Source organism: Olea europaea, unplaced genomic scaffold (genome assembly GCF_002742605.1).
Source record: "Olea europaea var. sylvestris unplaced genomic scaffold, O_europaea_v1 scaffold1178, whole genome shotgun sequence".
NCBI classification, from domain to species: domain Eukaryota; kingdom Viridiplantae; phylum Streptophyta; class Magnoliopsida; order Lamiales; family Oleaceae; genus Olea; species Olea europaea.
Genome location: NW_019229188.1, coordinates 27,996 through 47,367, shown reverse-complemented (window position 1 = coordinate 47,367; position 19,372 = coordinate 27,996). Strand labels below are relative to the sequence as shown.

Here is a 19,372-nt window from a genome sequence, read left to right as displayed (position 1 = left end):
ACGTATTCAATGTTAATGCCTTGGATAAATAACAAGCACGGATAGATACATTCTGGCAAAAAATTAACACCTATATTAGGGGCATAACCAGTGGCGAATCCAACACTCGATGAGCATCGACGGCCGCATGTGCTGGATCCCTTTTTTTTTTTCTTGACAGTAGGTAAACGTTTTAGATTATATATTTGATAATTCATTTTATTTCTAAGCATGTCTTGTAGCTCAGTTGGTTGTCCAGGGTTCGAATCTCTTCCAAACCAAATTATTGTGCAAATTTTCTATTTCTACAATTTTTACCAAAACTAATTCAACAAGGAGGGAATTCGAACAAGTGATCCCTCTTTAAGATTATTACAACCTTGACCATCATTGCAATTGTTAAATTGTGACACTAAATTTAACAAATTAATATATATATTCCATTTTAGCTGTTTTAATGCAATTACATGGATTTGAATGGTTGCTTTTCCTTTGAATTATACAAAACATGGCCACTAACAAAATTATATATGTTCAGCTTTATCAAAACTATTTATTATATTTAATTTTTAATATTTTATTACGATCGACGGTCAATGACTACTTGTGCTCACTCAAAATTCCGGATCCTCCAATGGGCATAACTCTATATCCAAAACAATACCCTAATCTTGAAATCCCTATATTTTTGTACTCAACAAATTAAAAAATACACTTCACCTGAACATCCTGAAGCACGCAGGAACTTGTGCAGACTTCAACTAAGTATTGCCTTGCAAAAAAGGACCAACAATAAATTTCAAGGCATCTTCCCTCTTAATCACTTTGTAACACGGTCACTTGACTCTGCCACAAATACTAGATCCCTGGCCTTTGTTGTTATACTCCACGTAATAGAGAGTTTTGAGGGCGAAGTCACCACTCCATTCTAGCCAACCCTCTGGTTTAACCAAGTCACCAATCTCAGTTTCCATTACAATGGTTCGCGAGTATTCCTTCCATAGCCTGCCAAGAAAACTCTTGATTTTGGCCTTCTTGGACTTGAGTTTATCATATGCCAAAATGCGACGATTTTGCAGCACAATCCCTGTGGTTTCCTTATTGTCTACCCTTTCGTGAGCTATAATGATATTTTGCTGGTTGTCCATCGGTTTTCTCACATGGATCATGCAATTCTGGACTATAACTGTTGCATTACCATGCTAAATTTAATTATAATCATACTAAGAAACAAGAATCACAAAATTATAAATTAAGTAAAATTCATACATGCGGAAGACATGGTTGATATGAATAATAGCAGTTAAATCTCTCTCCTTACTCCTCGCAAAGTATTAGCCATCAGTGGAGTAGGCTAATAAAACAATATGGAGAGGAGATGGGACCTAGCCTCTTTATATGAAATTATTAAGTCGTCCCATTATGACTTAAAATCTAATTAGAGTTTACATATATTTTTGATCCACATACTTAAAATTACCACATCATATTAAATATAGTGCGTAAGGTATAAAACAGTCCAATTAATCACTTAATAAATTTGGCCCAATCACAATATCATTATGAGCCATATATCTAACCCGTAAAAGTTGCAATCAAATGGGAAACCTACATTAGAATTATTCCAACATTCTCCCACTTGGGCAAACATTTGACTGCTATAACAAAATTTTTGACATCCGAGTTAGATTACATAGGTGGCCACACAAATATAGGTTCAATGATCACACCTTACGCAATATGATCCGGTCTAACAAGAATATTAACACTGAACATGGAAGTCATTACACTAATTAAGCGATGTAAGACCATTTCACGATTACAAATGCCAACATTCTTATTGACATGGATTCCCATCCTTCAACCAATGTGGTAGTATGTGGTGTGAACTTAGCACCAATTGTGGAAAAACTGTACTAATTCATATCGATCTTCATAATGCTTCATGTCAAAATGAAGCCACACGTCTAAAAGATACTCATCTTATGTCTTTTCTGTCATATCTCGATATTACAATAATATCACAATAAAAGACATAAGTCAAATGCATACTCAAAATAATTCATGGATAAGGAAAAATATATGTTATTATTGAAAGAGGAGCTGTACCCAAAAAACATATGGGTTGCCTACGTACCCCGTAAAGGGATCAAGTGAAAACGTAGTGGTTTTTTTTTTTTTTTTTTTAATAACATAAATGTAACTCCCACTAATAAAAAATATCAAATGTTTCCACAATGTCCATATTAGCAACATGTATCTTGAAGACTTTTGGAGCGAGTCTCTTAGTCAATGGATCTGCAATCATTGCTTTGGTATTGATATGCGCTATTTTCGTCTGCCATTCTTTAACTCTGTCTCTAACCACCAAATATTTGATGTCAATATACTTCGACCCACCAGAACTTTTATTATCATTGAAAAGAACACTGCTGCATTATTATCACAATAAATAGTAATTGGCTTCCAGATGGAATCAACAACTTTCAATCCAGAGATGAAATTTCTTAACCAAAAGGCTTGGACTGTAACCCCATAACATGCCACAAATTTAGCTTGCATAATAGAAGATGTCACTAGAATTTTTTTAGCACTTTTTCAAGAGATAACACCACTAGCTAACATGAAAATAAAACCTGAGATTAATTTCAAATCATCTTGACATCCAGCAAAATCAGAATCAGAATAGCCTATCACCTCAAGATGATTTGAACGTTGGAATGTAAGCATATAACCTTCAGTTTTTTCTTCAAGAATTTCATAACATTCTTAGCTTCTTTCCAATACTCTTGTCCTGGATTCGGCTGAAATCTACTAAGGATATTGACTACCTAGGCTATATTTGGTCTAGTGCAAACTTGAGTTAACGCACCCCGCCTCGTGTAACACTACTAGATCTGGACGTGGAATGCGCCGATGATAGATACCAACTAAAAGTCGGACCCACCATCAAGACCACTATAAGTACAATATATAACTTTTTATACATCATTTTTCTAACAGAATTTCGGTATTATCTCTCCTGTAACGTACCCTCTGACTGAAATATGTAATCCGCACATCAGGCTAAGAACTTTCACCACATGCCTTTGGCCCCCTCCATGAACGAAAACCAGTCTCAAAGACCTCTATAATCAATTTTAGAACACGGTCGAGGCCCCTAAATGAACTATATGTACACGGTTGAGATCCCTTCATCCCCCATCCAAGACCCCTCAGTGTAGTATAAAACACGGCCAAGGCCCTGCAGTGAACTAGAAGAAATATTTAATTACGGGTACTTTTCTGATCGATCTCAAAATCATATCTCATATTCTAATTCACATTGTACCGTATACAATCTTTGAAATCCCACATGTATCATAATAAAAGATATTTCCATAATGACAATGTAATTTGAACACATAATTGTATATAATTGCACATACTTTAATAATATATTTAATTTATAAATATTTTAAAAATATTTATATTTTTCCACTCACAGAACTATATACGCCAAAATCAACTCAATTGGTAAGCTGTCCCAAAGTCCTTATCGCCGCCTGAAATATAAAATAATTTTTAAATCAATAATTAACTATTTTACGTACTTTCAATAATTAAATAAGTGATATCCAAACTTAATTATTTCACGTTTAGGCGATTTCTAAAGTCTCTTTAATTGCTAAAATTAATTTTTCTTTCACTTTACTCTATTTCATAGCTTATTATACTTAACTCATTCAATAAAATTGAATTTAATCTAACAATCTAACAACTATAAAATTAAACATAACTTGACAATAAGTAACTTTTTACTTACCTTTCAAAATTAAGGAATTCAAGCCTAATAGTATAAGAACTTATTTTCTAACATGTTGGGGAAATTTTTCCTTTTTTTCCTTCTTCTTCCTTTTTTTTTTTTTTCTTTTTTTTCTTTTCTCTCTTCTTCTCTGTATCATTTCTCCGTGTGTGTCAGTGTGTGTTTTTTTGTTTGAAATGGTTTTGGATTGAATTTATCAATCCCATCCCACCACCCGAATTTTTCCCTTATTTATTTATTTATTTATTTATTTATTTTTAACTCTTGACATTTTTGACCAAATTTTGGTTGACTTTCCTTTTAATTAATTAAAGTATTACAAAACTCACATCCTTAAAAGAATTTCATCCTCAAAATTGGATTGATCAAGTATGAAAAAGTCGTGGATACTGAGAACGCATCTGCTCTTCACTTTCCCATGTCACTTCTTCTATGACATGATTACTCGACAAAACTTTAACCAAGGGAATAGTCTTACTATGCAAGAGCTATTCCTTTCTGTCCAATATTTGAATTGGTTTCTCTTCATAAGTAAGATTTTCTTTTAGCTCTACTGGTTGTGATTTCAAAACATGAGACGGATCCAGAATATACTTACGAAGCATGAAAACATGGAATACATCATGAATTTTGGATAATTCTATTGGCAAAGCTAATTGATACATAATTGGACCGATGCGTTCAACAATCTCATATGGGCCATTATACATCGGATTCAATTTACCATGTTTACCAAATCTGATAACACCTTTCCATGACAACAATCGTAGGAAAACTTTATCCCCAACATCAAATTCAAGATTTCTTCTGCGTCTATCTGTATAGTTCTTCTGTCTATCTTGGGCTGTCTTTAACTTTTCTTTAATTATCTTTACTTTCTCAGTCGTAATCTGGACATATTCAGAGCCTACTAACTTTCTTTCGCCAACTTCATCCCAACATACTGGAGTTCTGCATTTCCTACCATATAGTGCTTCAAAAGAAGTCATTTCTATTCTCGAATGATAACTATTATTATAAGCAAACTTCATCAAAGGAATATGAGTATCTTAATTTCCTTTAAACTGTAATACACAAGCTTGTAACATGTTTTCCTAAGTCTCAATAGTTTTTTTTGACTGACCATCTATCTATGGATGAAAAGCTGTACTGAGATGAAGTTTAGTACCCATAGCTTTCTGCAAACTGGGCCAAAATTTAGAAGTGAAACGAGAATCTCTATCTAAAACAATAGATACCGGTGTCCTATACAAACTGATTATCTAATCAACATATATTTTTGCCAATTTATCTAATGAGTAAGTGACTTTAATAGGCAAAAATCTAGCAGTTTTCGTCAATCTGTCTACAACTATCCATATGTCATCATGTCCACTCTGAGTCCGTAGAAGTCCAAATAGAAAATCCATAATAATTTGTTCCCATTTCCAGTCAAAAATAGGCAACGTTTGTAACAATCCTGCTATTTTTTGATGATCTGGTTTCACTTGCTAGCAAATGAGACATCTGGATACAAACTCAGCTATTTCCCTCTTCATTCCATGCCACTAATAGTGTTCTTTGAGTACACGATACATTTTTGTATTGCCTGGATGCATCGCATAAGCTGAACTATGTACCTCTTCTAGAATTTCTTCCTTCAATTTCGAATCATCTGGAAAACATAATCTGTTTCCCATAACTAAAGCTCCGTCATCTCGAATGGTATAATCTGTATGCTTGCCTTTACTAATTTCTTCTTTCAATTCGCTCAACACTGGATCTTGAGTTTGAGTTTCTCTAACTGTGTCAATCAAAGTAGGCCTCACTTGGAAGTTGGCAAACAATGCTTCTACATTGGTAACTGATAATTGGGCATGAGAACCTCTGAACTCACCAAACAAAGATGAACATACTGCATTAGTCTGGGTCGTATGACTCGATATTTTCCGACTAAGAGCACCAACAACTACATTAGTCTTCCCTGGATGATAATCAATCTTGCAGTCATAATCTTTTATCAGCTCTAACCATCTTCTTTGCCTCAAGCTTAACTCTTTCTGATCGAAAATATACTTTAAGCTTTTATGATCTATATATATCTGACATCTCTCACCATACAAGTAATGTCTCCAAATTTTCAAAGCTAAGACAACTTCAACTAGCTCTAAGTCATGTATAGGATAACTGAGTTCATGTTTCTTCAACTTTTTGGAAGCATACGCTATAAGTTTCCCATTTTACATCAAAATACAACTAAGATCCTGACGTAAAGCATCACTATATATCACAAACTCTTCACCAGGAGATGGAAAGGTAAGAACTGGAGTTGACACTAATCGATTCTTTAAGTCGAGGGAACTTCTTTCACAATCTTATTTCTAGACAAATTTAGCATTCTTTCTAGTCAAACTGGTCAAAGGAAGAGCAATTTTAGAAAATCCATCTACAAAACAACGATAATAACTTGCTAAGCCAAGAAAACTTCGTATTTTTGTCACATTAGCAGGCCTTTCCCATTTTATCACTGTCTCAATTTTCTGTGGGTCAACATAAATTCCCCCTGCTGATATGACATGTCCCAAAAATATAACTCTATCAAGCCAGAATTCACATTTACTGAATTTAGCATATAATTGCTCATCACATAGAGTCTACAAGATGATTCTGAGATGCTCTGTGTGCTCATCGTGATTATGAGAGTATACTAAAATATCATCAATGAAGACAATAAAAAATCTATCTAATTATGGGCAAAACACTCTACTTATCATACCCATAAATGTTGCTGGTGCATTGTTCAACCCAAATGGCATCACAAGGAACTCATAATGACCGTACCTTGTTCTGAAAGCAGTCTTTGGTACATCACCGTCCCTAATTTTAAGTTGATGATATCCAGAACGCAAATCAATCTTTGAAAATACTACAGCACCGCGAATCTAATCAAATAGATCATCTATACGTGGCAAAGGATATTTATTGCGAATTGTCACTTTGTTCAATTGTCTGTAATCTATGCACAGTCGCGTGGTGCCATCTTTCTTCTCCACAAACAAAATCGGTGCTCCCCGCGGAGATACATTAGGTCTGAGAAAACCCTTGTCTACCAACTCTTGCAACTGAATCTTTAGCTCTTTCAATTCTACTGGTGTCATTTTATATGGTGCCCGTGAAATAGGTACAGTTCCTGGAATCAGATCTATAGTGAATTTCACATCCCTGTCTGATGGTAAGCCTGGTAATTATTCTAGAAATACATCATGAAAATCCTTGACCATTGGGATGTCTTCAAGTTTTAGTTTGCTAGCATCTGTATCAATCATATGAGCCAAATATGCATGGCAGCCTTTGTTGAGTAATCTTCTAGCGTCAATAGCAGATATCACACAAGACGGTAAAATTATGCGCTGTTCATTGAATATAACTTCAGGCTGTCCTAACTGTCTAAACACAACCTCCTTTCGAAACCAATCAACTGAAGCTTGATTTGTTGCCAAAAAATCCATACCCAAGATAACATCAAAATCATGTATGTCAAGAGGTGTTAAATTTGCCTTCAGCTCGTTCTCCTTTACCTTAATCCCACAATCTCGATATATATTGTTTGCTAGTAATGATTCTCCTACTGGTGTACTCACTACCAAACAACTGCCTAAAAGTTCTGACTTTTGATTCGTATATAAAACAAATGCAAATGACATAAAAGAATGTGTAGATCCAGGATCAATCAAAATACGAGCATTTCTATCAAAACTAGACAACATACCCATGATAACATCTGGTGACTCCTCTGCCTCCTGCTGAGTCATAGCAAAAATCTTTCCCTAGTTCTTCAGTCGTCCTGCTTGACCTTTTGATTTTATACCACTACCGCTAGCAATATTATAGTGGGCTACACTCTTTGCACCGATTTTGTTAACTGAATCATCTCTCTGAGTCTGATTCTATCTTGTATAACCAGTACCCTGCTGAGGAAACAAATCTTCTATACCATGCCACTCTTCTGTGATAGAACTGGACAATTTCTTATAATGTGTCCGCCTTGACCACAAAGATAACAGACTCTGCTTCCTTTGAACTTTAGACACGTGCCGAGATGAGGTCTTCCACATAACTGACAATAGGAAAGTCTAGTGCTAGTCTAACTCTCACCATGTCTTGGAGTAAATAATATCTGGGAAGAACCTTGAGTATGAGTACGACTAGATGACTGCTACACAATACTGTGACTAAATCTAGGGCCCTGACTTCCCCATGATCGAGATTTGAATTGACCTGAACTGGACACACCGGGTCGAAATCCTCTACTGTCCCTCTGAGGTAGTCTATAGTTAGAAACACTCGCCATTGTCTGACTACCGCTTGCCCTGAACATTGTTTGTTCTCTATCACTTGGCCTATCAGAAATGCTATTTTCTACTCTCAAAGCTGATTCCACTAATTTACCAAATTCATTCCAGCCTGCAGCTGTTACTACTGACCAAATTTCTTCCCTTAACCCATTTTCAAATCATCTGCATTTATCAATTTCGTTGCTTACTAGAACTTGACCATGCTTTGAAAGTTCAATAAATTTCACCTGATATTCTGCAACTATCATCAGCCCTTATACTAGCTTCAAAAATTGCTCCTGCTTTGCATCTTTATAGAACCGAGGGTAATAGGCATCATAAAAGATACGTCTGAATCTGTCCAAGTGATGATGGAAGGGTCTCGATATGTGCTCTGTACTGACTGCCACCAATCATATGCACCCTCCTCTAATAAGAAAGTGGCAAGACATAACTTTCGATCATCTGAACAACCCATAACATCAAATACTCTCTCTATCTTGGTCATCCATGCCTAAGCAACTACAGGATCGGTTGTGCCAGTGAAAACTTTAACCCCTAATTTTGTAACCCTCTCAATACTAAAATCTCTGTCAGTATTACGCATAGTAGATGCAACAACAATAGCAATTCTTTCAATAGCCATATGATCAATTCTAATTACATTTCCCTGTCCCCGTTGTTCAAGAGGCTACTGAACTTATTCTTCTGCCCTTTCGAACTCTCTAGGTTCATTTCTACCAGGAGCAATGTGAGACTGGGGCAACATATCTTGGAGCCTTCGAGTTTTGCCACCACGAGACATGACTCACCTACAGTTATGCATGATATGCTAAACATCATGTACAATACAAACCTATGGACATTAATGCATGCTTTGATACCAAACTGACACACCCAACTCCGTGTAACACTACTGAATCCGGAAGTGGCATGCGCCGATAATAAATACCAACTAAAAGTCGGACCTACCATCAAGGCTACTACAAGTAAAATATATCACTTTTTATACATCATTTTTCTAACAGAATTTCAGCATTATCTCCCCAATAAACAGGACTAACTAACCTGTGATCAATTTCACATAAATCTCAAACTATAATACAACACAATAAAGATAAGCCGAAACCTCAACTTTTACCAAGAAATAAAATGAAATGTACATATGGATACAAAATACATAGTGAGCCCCATGACCATCTACAAGTGATGCAAAATCATATCTAGACATGAACATACGTCCCAAAACACTGACTAAATGATCTATGAAGTGAGTCATATAACCAACTATGTCGTGTGGTTCTGACTCCAAAATCAAGGCTCAACTCCAAAAGATCCCTAGATACTCAACTGCTGTCTGATAAGAAAAAACGTGAAAAAATATATGAGTTGATAGCTCAGTGAGTGAAGAAGTTCAAAACGACACACCCCGCCCCGTGTAACACTACTGGATCTGAACGTGGCATGCGCCGATAATAGATATCAACTAAAAGTTGGACCCACCATCAAAGCTACCACAAGTACAATATATCACTTTTTATACATCATTTTTCTAACATAATTTCGGCATTATCTCCCATGTAAACAAGACTAACCAACCTGTGATCAATTTCACACAAATCCCAAACTATAACACAATAAAATAAAGATAAGTCAAAACCTCAACTTTTACTAAGAAATAAAATGAAATGTACATATGGATACAAAATACATAGTGAGCCCCATAATCATCTATAGGTGATGCAAAATCACATCTAAACATGAATATGCATCCCAAAAACATTGACTACATGATCTATGAAGTGAGTCATACTAACAAACTCTGTTGTGTGGCTCTGACTCCAAAATCAAGGCTCAACTCCAAAAGATGTCCAGATACTCAACTGCTGTCTGATAAGGAAAAACGTGGAAAAATATATGAGTTGATAGCTCAGTGAGTAGAGAAGTTCAAAACAAATATACTTTTTCATTTATATATTTTTATTGAAAATCAAATTCATACCATTTGATAATTCACAAGACATCATCATGTAATTAGAGTCAAAAAGTGAAATATTCACATAAGGTCAAAAATATAATCTTAAAATCATGATATGAACATCAGCTGATAACCATGCTATAATCTCATCACATCAAACATGCTGAAAAATCCACCAAAAATGTACCCTCTGACTAAAATATGTAATCTGCTCATCATGCTAAGAACTTTCGCCACAGACCTTTGCCCCCCCTCCGTGAACAAAAGCTGGTCTCAAATACCTCTTATAATCAATACTAGAATACGATCAAGGCCACTCAGTGAACTATATGTACACGATCGAGACCCTTCATCCTCGCTCCAAGACCCCTCAGTATAGTATAGAACACGACCAAAACCCCTCACTGAACTAGAAGAAATATATAATTACGGGTACTTTTCTAGTCGATCCCAAAATCATATCTCATATTCCAATTCACAATGTAGTTATATAATTTTTGAAATCTCACATGTATCATAATAAAAGATATTTTCATAATGACTATGTAATTCGATCACATAATTGCATATAATTGCACATACTTTAACAATATACTTAATTTATAAATATTTTAAAAATATTTATATTTTTCCACTCACAGAACTATATGTGCCAAAATAAACTCGATTGGTAAGCTGTCCCGACGTCCTTATCGTTGCCTGAAATATAATATAATTTCTAAATCAATAATTAACTATTTTAAGTACTTTCAATAATTAAATAGGCGATACCCAAACTTAATTATTTCACGTTTAGACGATTTCTAAAATCTTTTTAATTATTAAGACTAGTTTTTCTTTCATTTTACTCAATTTCATAGTTTATTATACTTAACCCCTCTAATAAAATTAAATTTAATCTAACAACTATAAAATTAAACATAACTTGACAATAAGTAACTTTTTACTTACCTTTCAAAATTGAGAAATTTAGGCCTAATAGTATAAGAACTTGTTTTCTAACATGTTAGCGAAATTTTCTTTTTTTTTCTTCTTCTTCTTTTGTTTTTTCTTTTTTCTTTTCTCTCTTCTTCTTCTCTGTATCGTTTCTCCGTGTGTGTTAGTGTGTGTTTTTTGTTTGAAATGGTTTTGGATTGAATTTATCAATCCAATCCCACCGCCTGACTTTTTGCCTTATTTTTTTTTCTTGATATTTTTTACCAAATTTTGGTTGACTTTCCTTTTAATCAATTAAAGTATTGCATGATCATACATCAAGCTCCCCATAGCATTAGCACATGGTATCATCTTCATAAATTCTCTTTCTAAGTCATTCGTCGGACATTGAGCTTTTTAAACTTATCCCCTTTTATAATAGGTACATCACCAGATGTACAGTTCTATATATTTAACCTTTCTAGGACATGATGTTTATAAGCTTTCTGAGAAAGTTCGAGCAAGCTACAAATTTTATCAGGATATATTTCAATGCAACCACATAAAAAGCTTCTCCAAGATCTTTCTTTTCAAATTTGAAAACAACATTTTCTTTGTCTCATAAAACAACCCCAAGTTGCAGTTAACAAGCAAAATGTCATCGATATACAATACTAGAAGAATAAAATTTCTCCCACTAGTTTTGAGATAAATGTATTGATCAACTGTATTTTCAACAAACCAAAGGAGGTTACAACTTTGTTAAACTTTAAATACCACTGTCGAGATACTTATTTGAGACCATATAAGGATTTGTTTAACTTGCATATCAAGTTTTCATTTCCCTTTACAACAAAACCTTCAGGTTGTCTCAATTAAACATTTTCAGAAATATCTTCATTAAAAAATGTTGTCTTAACATCCATTTGATGAAACTCCAAATTATAATGTGCCACTAGTACTATGATAATTCGAAAAGAATCTTTGGACGAGACAGGTGAGAAAGTTTCAACATAATCAATGCCTTCTTGTTGAGTGAAACCTTTTGTAAACAATCTTACTTTCTTTTTTTCAACACTTTCTTTTGAATCCAATTTACTTTTAAAAATCCATTTGTTATCTATAACTTTAACACTTGGAGGAAGTTCAACAAGTTTCCAAACTTTATTCTGTTTCATGGAATTCATTTCATTGTCTATGGGATTTATCCATTTATGTGACTCAGGATTTGTCAATACTTGATTACAAGTAACAGGATCCACAATATGCCTAATATTAAAATCACCCTCCAATAAATATGTAATATAATCATTGGGCAATGCTGATTTTGTTTCCCTATGCAATCTTCTAACCTGTGGCACAGGAAACGACTCAATTGTTGTTGGAGGAGTTGGAAGTTCCTCTTGGTTCCTTGGTTCTTTATTAACAAATTCAACTGGTTGAAAACCAACTCTTTCTTGTATAACAGGAATTGGAACAACTTGATTTGGTTCAACAAAAAGATATCTCAATGTAGAACTCCCACTATCACCAAAATCATTCTCCAGAAATTTAGCAATAATGCACTCAAATATTTTAGTGCCATGATTTGGACAATAGAACTTATATCCTTTTGGTCTGTTTGGATACCCAATAAAGTAATCGAGAATTGATTTTGGGTTTAATTTCTTTTCAAAGGGATTATAAATCCTAATCTCAACTGGACATCCCCAAACCTTAAAATGGGCCAAATTTAGCTTACGTCATGTCCATAATTCAAAATGTGTCTTTGCAACGGCTTTACTTGGAACCCTGTTCAAGATGTATATAACAGTTTTCAAAACTTCAATTCATAGATACTTTGGTAAATTTGTTTTACTCACTATGCTCCTGACCATATCGTTTAGAGTTTGATTACATCTTTCAGAAACGTCATTCTGCTTGGGTGTCCGTAGCATGGTATATTTAGGCACTATTCCACATTGTTTCCTTACTTCAATTTTGATAATCTTGAATTTTTCAAGTGAATGGGATTTATCATTAATCAGATAAACATATCCCTATCGTGAGAAATCATCCATAAAGGTTTCTCACATATGGTGGAAGGAAAATGTCCACTGATATTAGTATGTATTATTCCAAAATACCATCACTCCTAGTGGAACATTTTCTTGTAGACTTAGTTAACTTTCCTTTTATACAATCCACATAGGTATCAAAATCAAAGAAGTCTAGAGAGGGCAGTATTTCAGCTTTTACTAATCTTTCCATTATTTATCTTGAAATGTCACCCAACAACTTATGCCACAACATAAAGGATGATTCACGTATTAGAGACATTTCTTTTGCAGAACTTGAATTGATATTTTTCTGAGTAGTTCCTTTGGGACCACTAGAAGTCTGGCCTCCAAAATTTGTATTCGGTGTGACTTATTGCCCTTACGGAACTTAGACTTATAGTTAAGACCATTTGTTCTGTGGTGTCTAAAAGGCTAATTGCATAGTTTCAACGATCTCACATCGCATCTTATAATCCTCTTGGGCACATACTGCAATAAGGTCATTTAAATCACATTTATCCCTCTGAGCAATGTATGCAACCTTAAGCTGATCGAACTAGTTAGAAAAGCTATTTAAAACATGATAGACGAGGAAATATTTTGCAATGGGAACGTCAAAAGCCTCCAGTTTAGATGATATATTTATCATCTTCATAACATGCGCCCTAATATCACTTATACCAAAAAACCTTTGGCATTTTCATTGTCTATGATAGCACCCATAATGGAATCGGATATAGTGCTTATAATTTTCAAACAAAGTTTGTTGTCCCTTTTTCCACTTCTCATATTCGGCTACATATTCAAGAGTGCTCTTATCTGTGGGTATTGAAAGCTTTTTCTCCATTGCAAAATCAAAGCCCAAAGGACCAAGTGCATTTCTACCTCTCATTTCCATCTTACATAATTATTTCCAGTTAAGGTTTCAATAGTAGACAATTGACTCAAAATAGATGAGGCATTTAAAATTGTGGAAACATATAATATCATCCAAATATAATGCATGTAGTCAATGGGTGATAAAATATCCATCTAATTAACATGGGCTATTAATTAAATAATTCGTAATTAAAATCAAAATCATATGAATCTTACTATGGTAAGAGTTTAGATGCATCTCATAAAGTCACATTTGAGCTAACAATACAACATGCTATAAGCTACTCTTAAAACACATTATGTAGCTAGTCAACAAATTCACATTGGTTTTCGAAACACCAACACCATTGGGCAGAAGGAAATTTCTAGACTAAAGTAAGTCTGTTAACCGCCTTATGTCATTTTTCAAAACATCACATATAATAACACCTTTAGACAAGATATTATATACAATAAATCAAAACTACAGCGCTAAAACTATTTTTTTTTATAGAGAATATTGAGTAAATAACAATGAGTGTGCCACTTTGGCAACCACTTTAGTGGGAAAATAAGGATTGTCTCAAAGTTTATAAAAAATTAAATCACAGAACAATAACTATGCAATAAATCATAATCATCAATCAATGAAGGGTAAGAATTCATATGTGATTGAGAGATAAAATTGGCAAAAAAGTCTCAATATTTATGAAAAATGAAATTTAAGCGCACAAATAATAGCAACATTTGAATACATAGATATTTCAAAGAAAACATAAAAGCCGTCAATCAATTTTTTATTTATTAGATATGATTTAAATGGGTTAATTTTAAATAAAATTTTAGGGGTCAAATCTTTTAAAGCTCCAACTTAAAACTCCTTTTCAAATTCAAAACTACATTGGAATTTGCCACATAACCCCAGGTTCAAAATTATAAACAGGTCCTTCAATTTAGAAAATTGCATGACATGTCCTTTATTTTAAAATTGCAAAACTGGCCCTTTTCCTTTAATTGCGGGCGAGGGCTTATAATTTCACAAATTGCATGCCATGTCCCCGCCTCCAATCACCCGACATTCAAAAAAACCTAGATTTTTTTTGAGTTATAACCATGTAAAAACAGTTTTAAAAATTAGATCCATAGGGTAATGAAATTACAAATTACCATAGAATTTAAGATACTTCATCTCTCACTTTAGATATTTAATTAAGAATGCAAAACCCACAAAAGATATAGAGTGAAAAGGGAAAAATTTATCAATAAATGGAACTCACCTACAGGACTCGTTGCAGTGAATCTGTTGAAAGCCCACGGCCCCCATATGTATTATTATGTAGAGAATCACAATACTTAACCTTGCTTTTGGATTATTGCCCGTTGGATACTAGGCTATTTGGCACTGAATTTAGATTTTTTTTTTATTTTTTTTTTTATAGCTCAACCCCATGTTATTTCTGTGACATACAACCTGTGTTTAGGGTTACCGAGGATTTAAGATCAGTTTCTGCGCGTTCCAATTATAGTCATATTAACCTCTTACTTTTATTCGATCATATGTATGATGCGTAAATAAAACATATTGTGCTTATGTCGGGGTTAAATGAATGAAGAAGTTAATAGGGTTTCATACAGAACATGTGTTTATGGTTTCTAGGCTTGGGCCAAAGAAACTAGAATAAGAAATTTGAAACTTGAACAGGACGATTCGAACTTCAAAGAGATTAAGGATTGGCCATATGAAACAAAAGGCATATACATAGAAACTATGGAATTATTCAATTAGAAAAAAAAATATTATTTTAATAAAGGATTCTAATCTTAACATTTGGCTCTGATACCAATTGTTGGATTTAATGATAATCAAGCTAAGAAATAAGAATCATAAAATTATAAATTGATAAGTCGAATTCATACCTACGGAAGACATGGTTGATATGAAAAACAGTAGCTAGATTTTTCACTCCTTACTCCTCACAAAGTATTAGTCGTCAATAGAGCAAGTTAATAGAACAATATAGACAGGAGATGGGGCCTAGCCTATTTATAGGAAATTATTAAGTCGTCCCATTACGACTTGAACTCCAATTAAGGTTCACACATATTTCTGGCCCACATATTTAAAATTACCACATCATATTAAATATAGCCCGCAATGCGTAAAACAACCCAATTGATCATTTAATAAATTTGGCTCAATCACAATATCATTATGAGCCATACATTTAACCTCGTAAAATCTACGATCAAATGGGAAGGCCACAATAGAATTATTCCAGCACACCATATATAAAATCAACTGCACCAGTAATGTTACAGCTTCGATAGAATTGTTCATGAGTTTGAGCATATAGGGTATCTTGGTACCCCTCCATTCTGAATTAAGAAAAATTGACCGATCAGCCTATACACAAAGAGCAACTACTTGATGCGTCTCTGGACCAGCCGTGGTACTGAGTCAAAAAGATTGGGTCACGAATCCATAACATAGTGTGGCTATCAATACACATCGACAAAATTAGTTAGATTCTAAATTATAAATTATTGCCAAAAAAACATGCATTTTCTTTACAGACCAGAGGCTGCAGTTTGGAAGGTTGGTATGCTGTCAACATAGTTTTTTTTGCCAGTGACAATTCTCTTTTGGGATTCGTCGCCATATATTGTAATATTTTCCATATTTTTAGTAACAATAACATTCTCTTCAAAAACACCTTCTTTGACATAAATAACATATCTACAATATTATCACTAATTTAAACCATCTCCATGTAGGCAAAAAGGAAAATAGAAATCAGTGTACATAAAATTTAAGAAGACGAAGGGGTAAAAAAAAGCACATACCGTCGTTTATATTTTTGAGGTAGTACATTTAATGCTGTGGCGATGGTTTTATAATTTCCACTTCCATCTTTTGCCACGGTTACGTTTGGAGTCTGTTTTGGGCTATCTGCTTTAAGAATTCCCCGTTCTTCCTTGTGAATCCATGATGGGAATCCTTTGTCATTTGCTAAAAGATTTCTTTTGAAATTAGGTACTTGAAGTTTGAAAAAGTTGGATGAAGCTAGTTAAATAACAGCTAAGGTATCGCTGTCAAGTTCCTTAGCAGTTTTCAGGTGTTGGGAATCTACTTATACATGCACAGCGGAATTTAAAATAATTTTCGATTCCCACCAAGAATCGCCTTTGTGTTTAGATAGAAATTGTGATAAGATTGTACCTTTTCCAGATCTGCAAACTTCTTTGCTATTCTTTTTGTTCCAACAATATTGATTCGCCATCCACAGCTGTCCAATTGTACAGCCTCCAACGGTAATCCACACAGAGAACAAGATTGCAGCTACTAGGGTTTTTTTCTCTTGTGCCAGCAAGAATAATGAATACCATATGAATTGAAAACCCTAACCTTTTATTTATATAAGTCCAAACGGGCCAGGCCCGGTCCGGTCCAATATTTAATTAAACAATTTAATTAAATTCGATCCATGAATTAATTAATCAATTTATCCAACGAGTGTTAAATTAATTAATTGATTAATTGCAATCTTCCAATTCTCTTTTGTATGTGACCCATCAGGCTCCCGATCACGATGTCTAATGACGTGAAATATTATTTTGATCTAATCAAAATTTGATAAATTAAAACACCCATTTTAATTTATCGTCAATTTACACTCGTCGTCCCTAATTGACATCTAGCAATGTGTCAGGGCAATATATGTGACGGAAAATGTCATGTGGTGTGATAAAATCAAACTCGTTCATCTACCGTGAAATTATAATCCCTTTGTCAATATGATCCGATCAACTACGAGATATGAAAGTGTGTCAATCTCGAATGTCGATCATATCTTTCATTCCACTATTAAGTCAATATAAATCGAAAACTTCTTTTCGACTTATGAGTACACCTTGGCCAAGGATTTCATCATTGACTTAATTAATGAAACGCAGATCATAATCTCCTACTATCTAAGAGTGACGAATCCTTTATTGATCAATCATAACCTTCATACGATTCTTGACGTACCCGAACGATGTCGTATTAGCGGCCCTTTTCAGAGTAACATCCAACATCGCCAAAGTATGACTGTCCTCATATGAGGTACCATGACGACCTCAAGTCAAAGGACCAATTCCACTGCCGAACATTAGAGATTAACCACTGACACTCATATAGTTATCCATGTGGAATCTCTCGGCGTGTCTCCAATGTTTTGTTCTATAACAAAATATCCACGTGTTCATTTAAGTGTTACCACACTTTAGTTTGTGAGATCAGTTACTTACTTCACAAGTAAGAAATGCCACACGTGATGGTCTATCCGTATCTCGTTATTACTTATGACCATGGATGATTTAAGATTCAATTAGATGTAATTTGTATCTCATAATCACAACTCCTTGTGATTAACAAATTACGGAGGTTTGAATCTTCGGACTCTATTATTTATTTAATTGTCTATTAACTAAATAATAGATCTGCCATTAAATTGCATTAATTATATATATCAAAAGCATTTATGTCCAAAGTTAATTGGACCTAAGGCATAATACTTACATCAGGACTTTCTACATTGCAGCCTTCTCCACTCGATCATGGAATCCATAAATACACTTTTGTCGATAAGACATTGCTGCACTCAACCAATTGTTAATTTTAGGCGTTCTCAAGGAAATCTTGCCCAATTTCATGTCCTTAATAGTCGAAATGGAACTATTTAGTTCTTCTTTTGGCATTTTTTAGAAGTTCCAATCAATCATCAAAAGCAGCCCTTTTTAGAGACATGTCAAATTTTAGTCTTGGCACAATCAATAACTTCTTCAATACCCTCGGAAACAATAGCTATTGAAGCCTTGAGAATTGTTTTCCGTTGAGTGCCTGCATTACCCTTGACTATCTTCAAGAGGCTATCCTTACATGCTTCTTTGTAGTTTGTCCCTGTGATGCGAACTCGGGATGGCAAAAAAATCTATCCCAAATGGGTTGGCAGGGCAGGGAGTGGCAAGGCGGGGCATCCCATCATGGGGAGGGGTGAGGATGCCCCGCCCTGAACCTGCCTCGAACCCGCCCCATGAAGAAAAAAAATATATTTCTAAATAATTCACCTGTTAAAACCATTTTGAACTTGTATTTTATTTTCTAATAATTATATAATTTGGAAGTTTGAGAATGTAAAAAAAAAAATAAACGGAGCAAAAAATTGCCCTGTGCCTCGCCCCCGCCCCATCTAAGGCAGGATGGGGCTGGGCTGGGCGAGGTGCCTCCATCCCGCCCCGTTGCCATCACTAATGCGAACTCACGTAGCAATGGAAGCTACGAAACCTGCACAAGAATGATTTCAAATCTAAGAAAACCAAGAAACCAAAGTTTTGAGTTTGACCCACAAATATTGAACCAAGCAACCAACAATATGTTGACCTCCCCACGACAAGATTTGAAAATCTCACTCAAAAAGTTTAAACCCCATAAAAATTAATTCTT

General features: G+C 34.4%; 1 pseudogene; it reads right to left on the bottom strand.

Moving 5' to 3' along the window:
- Positions 1-579: 579 nt before the first annotated feature.
- On the bottom strand, positions 580-18,627 carry LOC111373909 (annotated as a pseudogene).
- Between the last annotated feature and the right edge of the window lie 745 nt (positions 18,628-19,372).